Raw genomic sequence first — 11,461 nt, 5'->3', positions numbered from 1 at the left:
TCTACCTCAGGCTTGAATATAATCAATGATTCAGGCTCCACAGCTCTCTGGGGTAGATAATTCCAAAGAATCACAACCCTCTGAGAGAATAAATTTCTCCTCATCTGCGTCTTAAATGGACAAACCCTTATTCTGAAACTATGCCACCTGATTCTAGATTCCCCCATGAGGGAAAACAACCTCTCAGCATCTACCCTGTCAAGCCCCCTCAGAATCTTATATGTTTCAATGAGATCACCTCTCATTCTCCTAACATCCAATGAGTATAGGCCCAACCTGCTCAACCTTTCCTCATAAGACAATCCCTTCATCCCAGGAATCAACCTAGAGAACCTTCTCTGAACTGTCTCCAATGCAAGTTTATCCCTCCTTAAATAAGGAGAACAAAAATGTATGCAGTACTCTAGGCGTGGCCTCACCTGTACAGTTGTAGCAAGACTTCCCTGCTTTTATACTCCATGCCCCTTGCAATTAAGGCCAACATTCCATTTGTCTACTTAATTACTGCATGCTAACTTTTTGTGTTTCATGTACGAGGACACCCAGATCCATCTTAACCGCAGCATTCTGTAGTCTCTCTCCATTTCAATAATATTTTGCTTTTCTATGCCCTCCATGGCCTCGCCCCTCCCTATTTCTGTAATCTCCTTCAGCCCCACAACCCCCTGAGATATCTGTGCTCCTCTAATCCAGCCCTCTTGAGCATCCCTGATTATAATCGCTCAACCTTTCTGTTGCCCTAAGCTTTGGAATTCCCTGCCTAAACCTGTCCACCTCTCTTTCCTCCTTTAAGATGCTCCTTATAACCTATCTCTTTGACCAAGCTTTTGGTCACCTGCCCTAATTTCTCCTTATGTGGATTGGTGTCAAATGTTTTGTCTGAAAATACTCCTGTGCAGCGCCTTGGGACGTTTTACTACATTAATGGTGCTATATAAATGCAAGTTGTTGTTGGTAATGGTGGTCGCTGATTCGGTGATGGTCTTGCTGTTCAATGTGAAGGGGCGGTGGTTCGACTTTCGCTTGTTGGAGCTGGCCATTGCCTGGCACTTGTGTTGGCTGTTGTCATGTGTGGCACACAGTGACATATGCACAGTATTTGCCGATAGGATAGTGTATGATTGACAACTGCAGGTGTATGCTGAAAGATTAATGCAGGAAATCGTCAGCTAGAGTCTCGAAAATATAAGCTTATACACATGAACCAAATCCAATGGCCGGTTAGCTCAGTTGGTTAGAGCGTGGTGCTAATAACGCCAAGGTCGAGGGTTCGATCCCCGTACGGGCCATTTGATTTTTGGTAGAGAGGGTAGTTACTTGATTTTGTTATTTGTTGAAAAGTTTGGATGGAAACTCACACGGGACCTGCAATACTTTGAAGCAAAGCTGGAAATCCTGAGTTATGACCTGCGGAGCGTTTCCAACATTAAATGAACAATTCCAGATCCATCGGGACTTCTCGTATTTCAATCAGTGAACGGTTCACAGCTGCTGATTGGTTTGGAGTGCAAAGAATAGAACTGAAATAAATACAATCCCGGGGTTTAATCGCTCATTATTAACATACCGCCAGAAACAGACCGTTCGGTCCAACCAGTCCATGCCGCCGTTTATGCTTCACTCGAGCCTCCTCCAGTCTTTCCTCATCTAAATCTATCAGCATAACCCTCTATTCACTTCTCCCACATTTGCTTACCTAGCCTCCTCTAAAATGCATCTAAACTATTCGCTTCAACCACTCCCTGTGGTAGCGAGTTCCACATTCTCACCACTCGCTGGGTAAAGATGTTTCTGCTGAATTCCCGATTGGATTTCTTGCTGACTATCTTATATTGATGGCCTCTAGTTATGCTCTTCCCCACAAGTGGAATCATTCTCTCTGTATCCACTCTATCAAAACCTTTCATAATTTTAAAGATCTTTTAAACTGACCTCCCTATTCTTCCTAGCATAATGAAATACGTCACACTTATTTGTGTTCAAATTCATTTGCCAATGCTATGCCCATTCTGCAAGTTTATTAATGTCCTCCTGTAACTTGTTGCAGTCCTCCCCAGTATTGACTATTCCCCCCAATTTGGTGTCATCTGCAAATTTATAAATTGTGTTTCTGATCACTAAGTCTAAATCGTTAATATAAATTGCGAACAGCAGTGGCTCCAGCTCTGATACTTGTGGAACACCACTACCCACCTTCTGCCACTGTGAATAAACTACCCGGTAGTCGGACTATCTGCCTTCTCTCCTTAAGCCAGCCAGCAATCCATTCCACTTCTTCACGCCTGACTCTGAATTCTCTGCCCTTGTTCATCAGTCTATTATGGGGTACATTATCGAAGGCCTTCTGAAAATCCAGATAAATTACATCTACTGCATTACCATTGTCTACTCTCTCTGTTGGTTTGGAGTGCATAGAATGGGACTGAAATGACATCGGCGATCTCCAGTTCCCTGCTCCCCTCACCGACTCCAACCTAACTCCCTCTAATCTTGCAGCACTCCGATCTCTCCGATACAACCCTAACATTGTCATTAAACCTGCTGACAAAGGTGGTGCTGTTGTTGTTTGGAGAACCGTCCTCTACCATCCGGAGGCTGAACGGCAACTCTCTGACAGCTCCTCCGACCTCCCCCTGTACCATGACCCCACTACTGAACATCAAGCAATTGTTTCCAAGACTGTCACTGACCTCATCTCCTCTGGAGATCTTCCCCCCATGGCCGCCAATCTCTCAGTTCCTCAACACTGCACTGCCCACTTCCACATCCTTCCCAAGATCCACAAACAGGACTGCCCTGGTTGACCAATTGTTGCAGCCTGTTCTTGCTCCACAGAACTGATTTCTTCCTATCTTCACTCTATTTTTTCTCGACTTGTCCAGTCCCTTTCCACCTACATGCGCGACTCTTCCAACACCCTCCGTACTTTAACAGTTTCCAGTTTCCTGGCCCCAAACGTCTCCTTTCCACTCTGGATGTCCATTCCCTCTACACCTCCATCCACCACCAGGACGGCCTTAAGCGGCTCCACTTCTTCCTTGAACAGAGGCCCCACCAGTCCCCATCCACCACCGCCTTTGTCCGCCTGGCTGCACTTGTTCTCACATTGTACAACTTCTCCTTTGATTCCATTCACTTCCTCCAAATTAAAGGTGTTGCTATAGGTACCTGCATGGGCCCTAGCTATGCCTGCCTTTTTGTGGGATATGTGGAACATTCTTTGTTCAAGTCTTACTCAGGTCCCCTTCCTCACCTCTTTTTCCGGTCCATCGATGATTGTATTGGTGCCATTTCCTGCTCTCGCCCTGAACTAGATAATTTCTTTCACTTTGCCTCCAATTTCCACCCTTCCCTCACCTTCACATGGTCCATCTCCGACTCTTCCCTTCCCTTCCTCGTCTTCTCTGTCTCCATTTCTGGGGATAGGCTATCGACCAACATCCACTATAAGCCCACTGACTCCCACAGCTACCTGGACCACACTTCCTCCCACCACGCTTGCTGTAAGGACTCATAGAAACATAGAAACATAGAGACATAGAAGATAGGAGCAGGAGTAGGCATTTGGCCCCTCGAGCCTGCTCCACCATTCAATGCGATCATGGCTGATCATCCAAATTCAGTACCCTGTCCCTGCCTTCGCCCCATATCCCTTGATCCCTTTAGCCTTAAGAAATATATCTAACTCCTTCTTGAATATATTTAATCAATTTGCCTCCACTGGCTTCTGTGGTAGAGAATTCCACAGGTTCACCACTCTCTGGATGAAGTAATTCCTCCTCATCTCTGTCCTAAATGGCTTACCCCTTATCCTTAGGCTGTGACCCCTGGTTCTGGAATCCCCGGCCATCGGGAACATCCTTACTGCATCTAGTCTGTCTAGTCCTGTTAGTATTTTATAAGTATCAATGAGATCACCTCTCATTCTTCTAAACTCCAGCGAGTATAAGACCAATCAACCCAATCTCTCCTCATATGTCATTCCTGCCATCCCAGGTATCAGTCTGGTGAATCTTCACTGCTCTCACTCCATGGCAAGAACATCCTTCCTCAGATAAGGCGACCAAAACTGCACACAATGCTCAAGATGTGGTCTCACCAAGGCCCTGTACAACTGCAGCAAGACATCCTTGCTGCTGTACTCGAACCCTCTCGCTACGAAGGCCAACATACCATTTGCCTTCTTAACCGCCTGCTGCACCTGCATGCTTACCTTCAGCGACTAGTGCACAAGGACACCCAGGTCTAGTTGCACTTCCCCTTCTCCCAATCTATTGACGTTCAGATAATAATCTGCCTTCCTGTTTTTGCCACCAAAGTGGACAACCTCGCATTTATCCACATTATACTGCATCGGACATGCTTCTTCCCAATCACCCAACCTGTCCAAATCATACTGGAGTTTCTCGGCATCCAATTCACAATTCACAATTCAATTCACAATTCAAATCGCTTTATTGGCATGATAAGTTACATCTTATGTTGCCAAAGCATCAAAATACATTTATGGTTGAGCACATAAACGCAGTTCTATTCATACAGTGTATAAACAGGTATATCCCTGAGTGTATAAATATACATTCGCATTGTTTATATATATTCATTTCTGAGTTTACTGGTTGTCCCTCTGTTCATGGAAAGCTGTAACATAGTGTGCCGCCAGTGTTACACAGCTTCTCTCCTCTCCCAGCACACATGCCCACCCAGCTTTGTGTCATCTGTAAACTTGGAGATATTACATCTAGTTCCCTCGTCTAGATCATTAATATATATTGTGAATAACTGGGGTCCTAGCACCAATCCCTGCGGTACCCCACTAGTCACTGCCTGCCACTCGGAAAAAGACCCGTTTATTCCAACTCTTTGCTTCCTGTCTGCCAACCAGTTGTCTATCCAAGTCAGTACCTTGCCCCCAATTCCATGTGCCTTAACTTTACACGCTAATCTCTTGTGCGGGACCTTCTCAAAAGCCTCTGAATGTCCAAATACACCACATCCACATAGCATTTCCCCCACTACCGATGTCAGGCTTACCGGTCTATAATTCCCCGTTTTCTCTCTACCACCTTTTTTGAATAGTGGGGTAACATTAGCTACCCTCCAATCCATGGGAACTGTTCCAGAGTCTATCGAATTTTGGAAGATGACCAGCAATGCATCTACTATTTCTAGGGCCACTTCCTTAAGTACACTAGGATGTAGATTATCAGTCCCTGGGGATTTATCCATTCCATTCTATTCCATTCTCCCAGTTTCTCTGTCTCTGTTGCATCTGTTCTGATGAGGCCACCTTCCATACCAGTGCTTCCGGTATGTCTTCCATTTTCCTCAACTGAGGATCCCCCTCTACCATGGTTGACATGACACTCGACCGAGTCTGTTCCATTTCCCGCACGACTGCTCTCACCCCTTCCGCTCACTCCCAGAAACATAATAGGGTTCCCCCCTTGTCCTCACCTTTCACCCCACCTGCCTCCACATTCAACGGACCATCCTGCGCCATTTCCACCACCTCCAGCATGATCCCACCACCAAACACATCTTCCTCTCCTCCCTTTCAGCATTTCAAAGGTACCGCTCTCTCCATGACAGCCTGGTCCACTCCTCTATCACCCCAACACCCCTTCTCCTTCGCCCGGCACCATCCCATGCAAGGGCAGGAGCTGCAACACCTGCCATTTTAATTCCGTCCTTCCCATCGCCCAGGGCACCAAACACTCCTTCCAGGTGAATCAGCGATTACCTGTACTTCTTACAATTTAGTTACTGTATTCGCTGAATCTACATTGTGACACCAAATGCAGATTGGGTAACCGCTTTGCAGAACAGTCGGCAAGTGTGACCCCGAGCTTCCGGTCACCTGTCACTATAATTATCTGCTCCACTCCCTCTCTGATCTCTCCTTCCTTGGCCTGTTGCACTGTTCCAATGAAGCTCTACGTAAGCTCGAGGAACAGCACCTCATCTTTCTATTAGGCACTTTACAGCCTTCTGGACTTAACACCGAGTTCAACAATTTCAGACTATAAATTGGCCCCTGTATTTCTTTAATATTTTTAATTTGTTCTCATTTTTCCTCACATGACAGTTGTTAATGTTTCTGCCATAATCATTCATACCTCATCTTGAGCCATCTTTTGTTCGTTAACTTGTCCTATTACCTCTCCTTTTGCCTTGCACCATCATCCCTTTTGTAAGTCAATCTCTCCTGCCGTCCATTCTATCACAGACATTTCCTTTGTTCTTACCTCGCCTCCACCCACCCCTGCTTAAATATCCCTCTTCTCTAACCTTCTCCAGTTCTGACGAAGGGTTCGACCTGAAAGGTTAACTCTGTTTCTCCCTCACTCGATGCTGCCTGACCTGCTGAGTGTTTCCAGTATTCTCTGTTGTTAATGAAATGAACACAGTAACGGTGTTTAATCACTCATTATTAGGATTTGTTGAGTCTACTTTTGTGTGGCCGCGTGGCCTAATGGATAAGGCGTCTGACTTCGGTGTAAATTCTGAATGCTATCAGAAGATTGCAGGTTCGAGTCCTGCCGCGGTCGTTTTACACACTTTTTAATTCGGTTTCAACTTTAGAAAACCAAACCGCATTTCCACTCTTTTCCTTCCAAACATTGCAGGGTTCTTTATTAAATGGAATTTTTACGTGCTGTCTTATGTGTAAATTTCTCACTGATCTTTGCAAATAGTTTCAAACAAATCCACAATTTCTCATTGATGACAAATTAGTGTTTCCAATTGGAACAACAGCTTTGGGTTAATCAGTGTCATAACGTGCAGTGGAGGGAATTCTAATCAGTTTCGGGGCCAGTGATCTCCACAGGGAACCGATGAAATAAAATAAAGAATTTGCAGTAGAATCGCTGCGAGCAGGGTTCGAACCTGCGCGGGGAAACCCCATTAAGATTTCAAGTCCAATGCCTTAACCACGCGGCCATCGCAGCTGTGCAAATGTAACTTTTCAACAGTGAAATGACCTGTGCAAACTATTAGACAGCTTCCCTGCACAATATAAATGGAAGGAAGTTGTGTGACAGCTGCACAGAGGCCTGGTTAGGTCACTGTGTACAGTTCTGCACACTGCACCTTAGAAAGGATATATTGACCTTGGAGGATGTGCGGTGCAGATTCACGAGTGTGTTACCAGGACTCCAAGGGTTAGGCTATGAGCAGAGATCACATAATCTAGGCTTGTATTCCCTGGAATATTGAAGATTAAGGGGCAGAGATCATAGAAATACAGAAATTTACGCCAGAGAAGGAGGCCATTCGGCCCATCGTGTCTTTGCCGGACGAAAAAGAGATATTTTGCCTCATCCCACTTTCCAGCTCTGGGTCCGTACCCCTGTAGCTTACAGCACTTCAAGTACATGTCCATACTGCTTTCTATTAATGTGATCGGTAGTGACTTCCAGATCCGCTCCACTCTCTGTGTGAAAATGGTTCTTGTCAACTCCTCTTTAATCATTTTACCAGTTACTTTAAATCTACGCCCCTGATCATTGACATTTCTGCTAAGGGAAATAGGTCCTTCCTATCCACTGTATCCTGGCCCCTCAGTATTTTATGCACCTCAATTATGTCTCCACTCCACTTCCTCTGCTCCAAAGATAACAACCCAACCCTATCCAATCTTTACTTACAGCTAAAATTTTCCAGTCCTGGCAACATCCTAGTAAATCTCCTCGGTACCCTCTCTAGTGCAATAACATCTTTCCTGTACTGTGGTGACCAAAGCTGTCTGCAGTACTTTGGCTGTGGCCTAACAAGTGTTTTATACTGTTCAAACATAACCAGACCGTTCTTGAATTCTATGCCTTGGCTAATACAAACATAGAAACATAGAAGATAGGAGCAGGAGTAGGCCGTTCGGCCCCTCGAGCCTGCTCCACCATTCAATGAGATCATGGCTGATCATCCAAATACAGCACCCGGTCCCTGCTTTCTCCCCATAACCGTTGATCCCTTTAGCCTTAAGAAATATATCCAACTCCTTCTTGAATATATTTAATGTATTGGCCTCTGCTGCCTTCTGTGGTAGAGAATTCCACAGGTTCAGCACTCGCTGGATGAAGAAATTCCTCCTCATCTCTGTCCTAAATGGCTTATCCCTTATCCTTCGTCTGTGACACCTGGTTCTGGATTCACCGACCATCGGGAACATCGTTCCTGCATCTAGTCAGTCCAGTCCTGTCAGAATTTTATACGTTTCAATTAGATCCCCTCTCATTCTTCTAAACCCCAGTGAGTATAAGCCCGATCGACACAATCTCCCCTCATACATCATTCCTGCCATCCCAGCTATCTGCCTGGTGAAACTTTGCAGAACTACTTCCATGGCAAGAATGTCCTTCCTCAGATAAGGCGACCAAAACTGCACACAATACTCAAGATGTGGTCTCACCAAGGCCCTGTACAACTGCAGCAAGACATCCCTGTTCCTGTGCTCAAACCCTCTCGCTATGAAGGCCAAGATACCATTTGCCTTCTTAACCACCTGCCGCCTAATAAAGGAAAATATTCCCGAGGACGTTTTAACCAATAATAAAGCAGAAACTGCTGGAAATATTTGTTAGAACGGATTCTTTTACCCTCAGTCTGGTTCAGTAAACACTGAGTCGAACAACTGGAGAATTCAAACGATTTATTATCCGCGGAGTCTTACTCTGATATATCGACACCGACTCCTGCAAGAGTCTGCGAATCCAACAGAGCAAGCAGTTTGTCCTACAGTGTGTTACATTATTATACTTGCATTTGAGAAGACATTAACACATCGTACAGTCTGCACCAATCCCGAGCTGTGCACGTATACAGTTAATTTGATTTCCTGGCCTGGCAGTTTGAAATAAAGAAGTCACATTTTACTGAATGGGTTACAGTTAAGTAAATATCCTGGTAATGGGTTCCCGATCACCTAAACATTATGGTAATGCGTTTGCAATCACGGTAATGTGTTTTCTGATCGCCTATTGTCTGTATAACTTCTGCACTCTGCCTTACAGTGTTTCTAACAGCAAGGTGTAACATTGTGGGCGCCAGCCATATTAGCAGCCAAAGATCAGTTTAGCCTTTTTATTTTACTTCTTGCTGCCTTCACAGTTTCTTGTTTCTATTTCTTTGACCTTGGTATTCTCAATCCCTCCTTTTATCATTCTATGATGACCAACCGTTATTCGGTTACGTCCAACTTATTTAGTCGATCAAATTCTTCATTGTCATCGTACTTTACTTCCTTCATTTCATATTCATTGGTCAGTCTTACCATTAACATCTTCGGGCTACCTATTTTTTTCCAAAGCTAGCTGCATTCTTCCTAGCACACATTTCCTGATTGCTAGTCCAATAAAAATACAGGCGATTGCAACTACTAGGTACATAGCCATATTTATCAACCAATCATACCATCCTCCAAATCCCCAATCTCCCCAGTTACTTGCTTCCTTCATATTATCCATTTGTTCCCTTATCTTTGTGATAAAGCGGGTGATGTTCTTTGTCTGGTCTCGGACTCCCATAAGGCATTTACCTTTTACTATTTCACAGACACCACCTTCTCGGGCCAGCAGGTAGTCTAGGGCATATCTGTTTTGCATAGTGAATAACCTGAGTTCCGACAATTCTTTAGTGACTGCGTCGAGGGCCCCCATGGTAGCATTACCCAGGATGGTGAGGCCACAGATAAGGTAGTTCCAGTTATTGGCGGCCAGATAGGCTCCAATATAGCCTATAGAGAACAGGCCAGCAAATCCATATCCTATAGAGGTTCTGTGTCCTCCTAGGGATTCAGGATTTTTCCACTTGGAGCAAAACTCTTTCGAGGCTGCCCTGACTACTATTTTTCGGTGGGATGTCCATTGGGAGGGGCAGGGTACTGTGGTAGGGGTTAAGGTAGCGATGGCTACCGTCTGGGGGTGGTATCTACTACCATGAAATTAGTGGCTTTTCCTTGGCTCAAGAAAAAGTAGCCTGGTTTGGTATATATCACAGATACGTGTTTCTGCCTTGTGCTTAAATGGCTCGGGGGAAGGAAATAGTCAAAACCTTGGATCTCACGAGTATCAGTAGGCTGGGTATTAGCTATTTTTACTACCATAAACGTTTCCCCCCCTACCTTCAGAGTTGCCCCATCCCCTTCTCCACATAAAACTTGTACTCCTTCGGTTATTGACACACATACGGATTGCTCACATGTGCAGCTACCGGTGTCTGGTCCTATCGTACACTGATGGTGGAGGCAGCGTGTCATCAAGCAGGTGTAGTTCTGCTTAACCCATACTGACCTACAGCCATAGCCCGTCCCATTCCAACAATTCTCATAGCCACCAGGGTTCCTGCTTAGTTTCAGGCAATTGGCGGGCGGGGTTAAGGTATAGGGTATTGTTATATTGTTTGTGGGAGGGAGAAGGTGAGCACCTAAAAGAAAGTCCGGGGGAACAATAACCGGGGTTGGGGTAAACACCCCCTCAACAGATATCAGGGGCGGATAACAAACAATTGACTCTGGTGAGTATAGGGCAGCGTGAGTCTGGAGGAATAGGTTGCCCGTCGGGATTTCTTCAGGGAAAGTGTGTTGGAGATCTCGTTTACGTCTCTTTGTGAGGGTACCTTCTACCCTCGAATAGTCGAAGCTGCTCATAGGGGGCAGTCCATTTCTTTTCTTTTCCTGGTTGGACTTTGGATAACAGTTTTGTCCTTTGGCATCGGTAATTCTGTTGCATGGTCCTGCAGTAACAGACTTGGTCACCTGGCGTCAACAGACGTAATCAAATTTACACTTGGTCCAATGGCATGGCAATGTTCCTCTGTGTATGTATCTCAGCATTAGCGAGCGGTGGGGCTGTCTAATAAGCCCAATGTAGGTATCCCAGTTGATCACGTTCCATTTCCCGAACCCGCCTGGGTTATCATCATTGCACCGAAGCACGTCTCCGTGGCATAGGTGGTGTACCCGCTTGGGTTGGTTCCACCGGCATGTCCACCTTCTGGGCCGTTGAGTTATTCCAAGGGTGATCAGGGCACTGATAGAGAGGATCCACAGCGACGTCTGCATGGCTGGTCGGCATGGCACGTCTGTTTAGGGAGAGATTTCTTGGAAGCAAGAGAGGTTAGCATTCTTTAAGTTTTAGGCATAGCATTACTGACAATTTTACAGTGGTGGAGGCGGACCCAAGCACTCTTTCCCTCTACTTTGGCAGCAGTTGGGGTGGCACCAGCCGGGATAGTAAGTATTTGGAACAAGGCCACGGGGAGTAATTTGAGCCATGTAGTTCCCGTCTCGGCCTGTAATTTGGCAAGTTTATTTTTCAAGGTCTGATTAGCCCGCTCGACCAGTCCGGCGGCCTGTGGCCTGTAGGCACAATGTAGCTGCTGTTGGATGCCCATTTGAGTTCAGAACTCCTTGTTTACCAGACCCACAAAGTGAGGGCCGTTGTCTGAACTTAATCGGTTT

At 45.6% G+C, this 11,461-nt stretch overlaps 3 non-coding genes across 3 annotated transcripts; 2 read left to right on the top strand and 1 right to left on the bottom strand.

The window, feature by feature from the left end:
• The first annotated feature begins 1,215 nt into the window (after positions 1-1,215).
• On the top strand, positions 1,216-1,289 carry trnai-aau (transfer RNA isoleucine (anticodon AAU)). The gene has a single exon. It is a non-coding gene; the product is annotated as a tRNA-Ile (tRNA).
• Positions 1,290-6,461: 5,172 nt separating this feature from the next.
• trnar-ucg (transfer RNA arginine (anticodon UCG)) lies at positions 6,462-6,551 on the top strand. Its single transcript is given in 2 exon segments — positions 6,462-6,498; positions 6,516-6,551. It is a non-coding gene; the product is annotated as a tRNA-Arg (tRNA).
• A 319-nt stretch (positions 6,552-6,870) lies between these two features.
• trnas-uga (transfer RNA serine (anticodon UGA)) lies at positions 6,871-6,953 on the bottom strand. The gene has a single exon. It is a non-coding gene; the product is annotated as a tRNA-Ser (tRNA).
• Between the last annotated feature and the right edge of the window lie 4,508 nt (positions 6,954-11,461).

This window comes from Somniosus microcephalus, unplaced genomic scaffold (assembly GCF_052327205.1).
Source record: "Somniosus microcephalus isolate GS21.2 unplaced genomic scaffold, FLI_Smic_1.0 unresolved_chr8, whole genome shotgun sequence".
NCBI lineage: Eukaryota > Metazoa > Chordata > Chondrichthyes > Squaliformes > Somniosidae > Somniosus > Somniosus microcephalus.
Note: the sequence above shows the minus strand (reverse complement) of the source record. Positions and strands in the feature narration are given on the sequence as shown.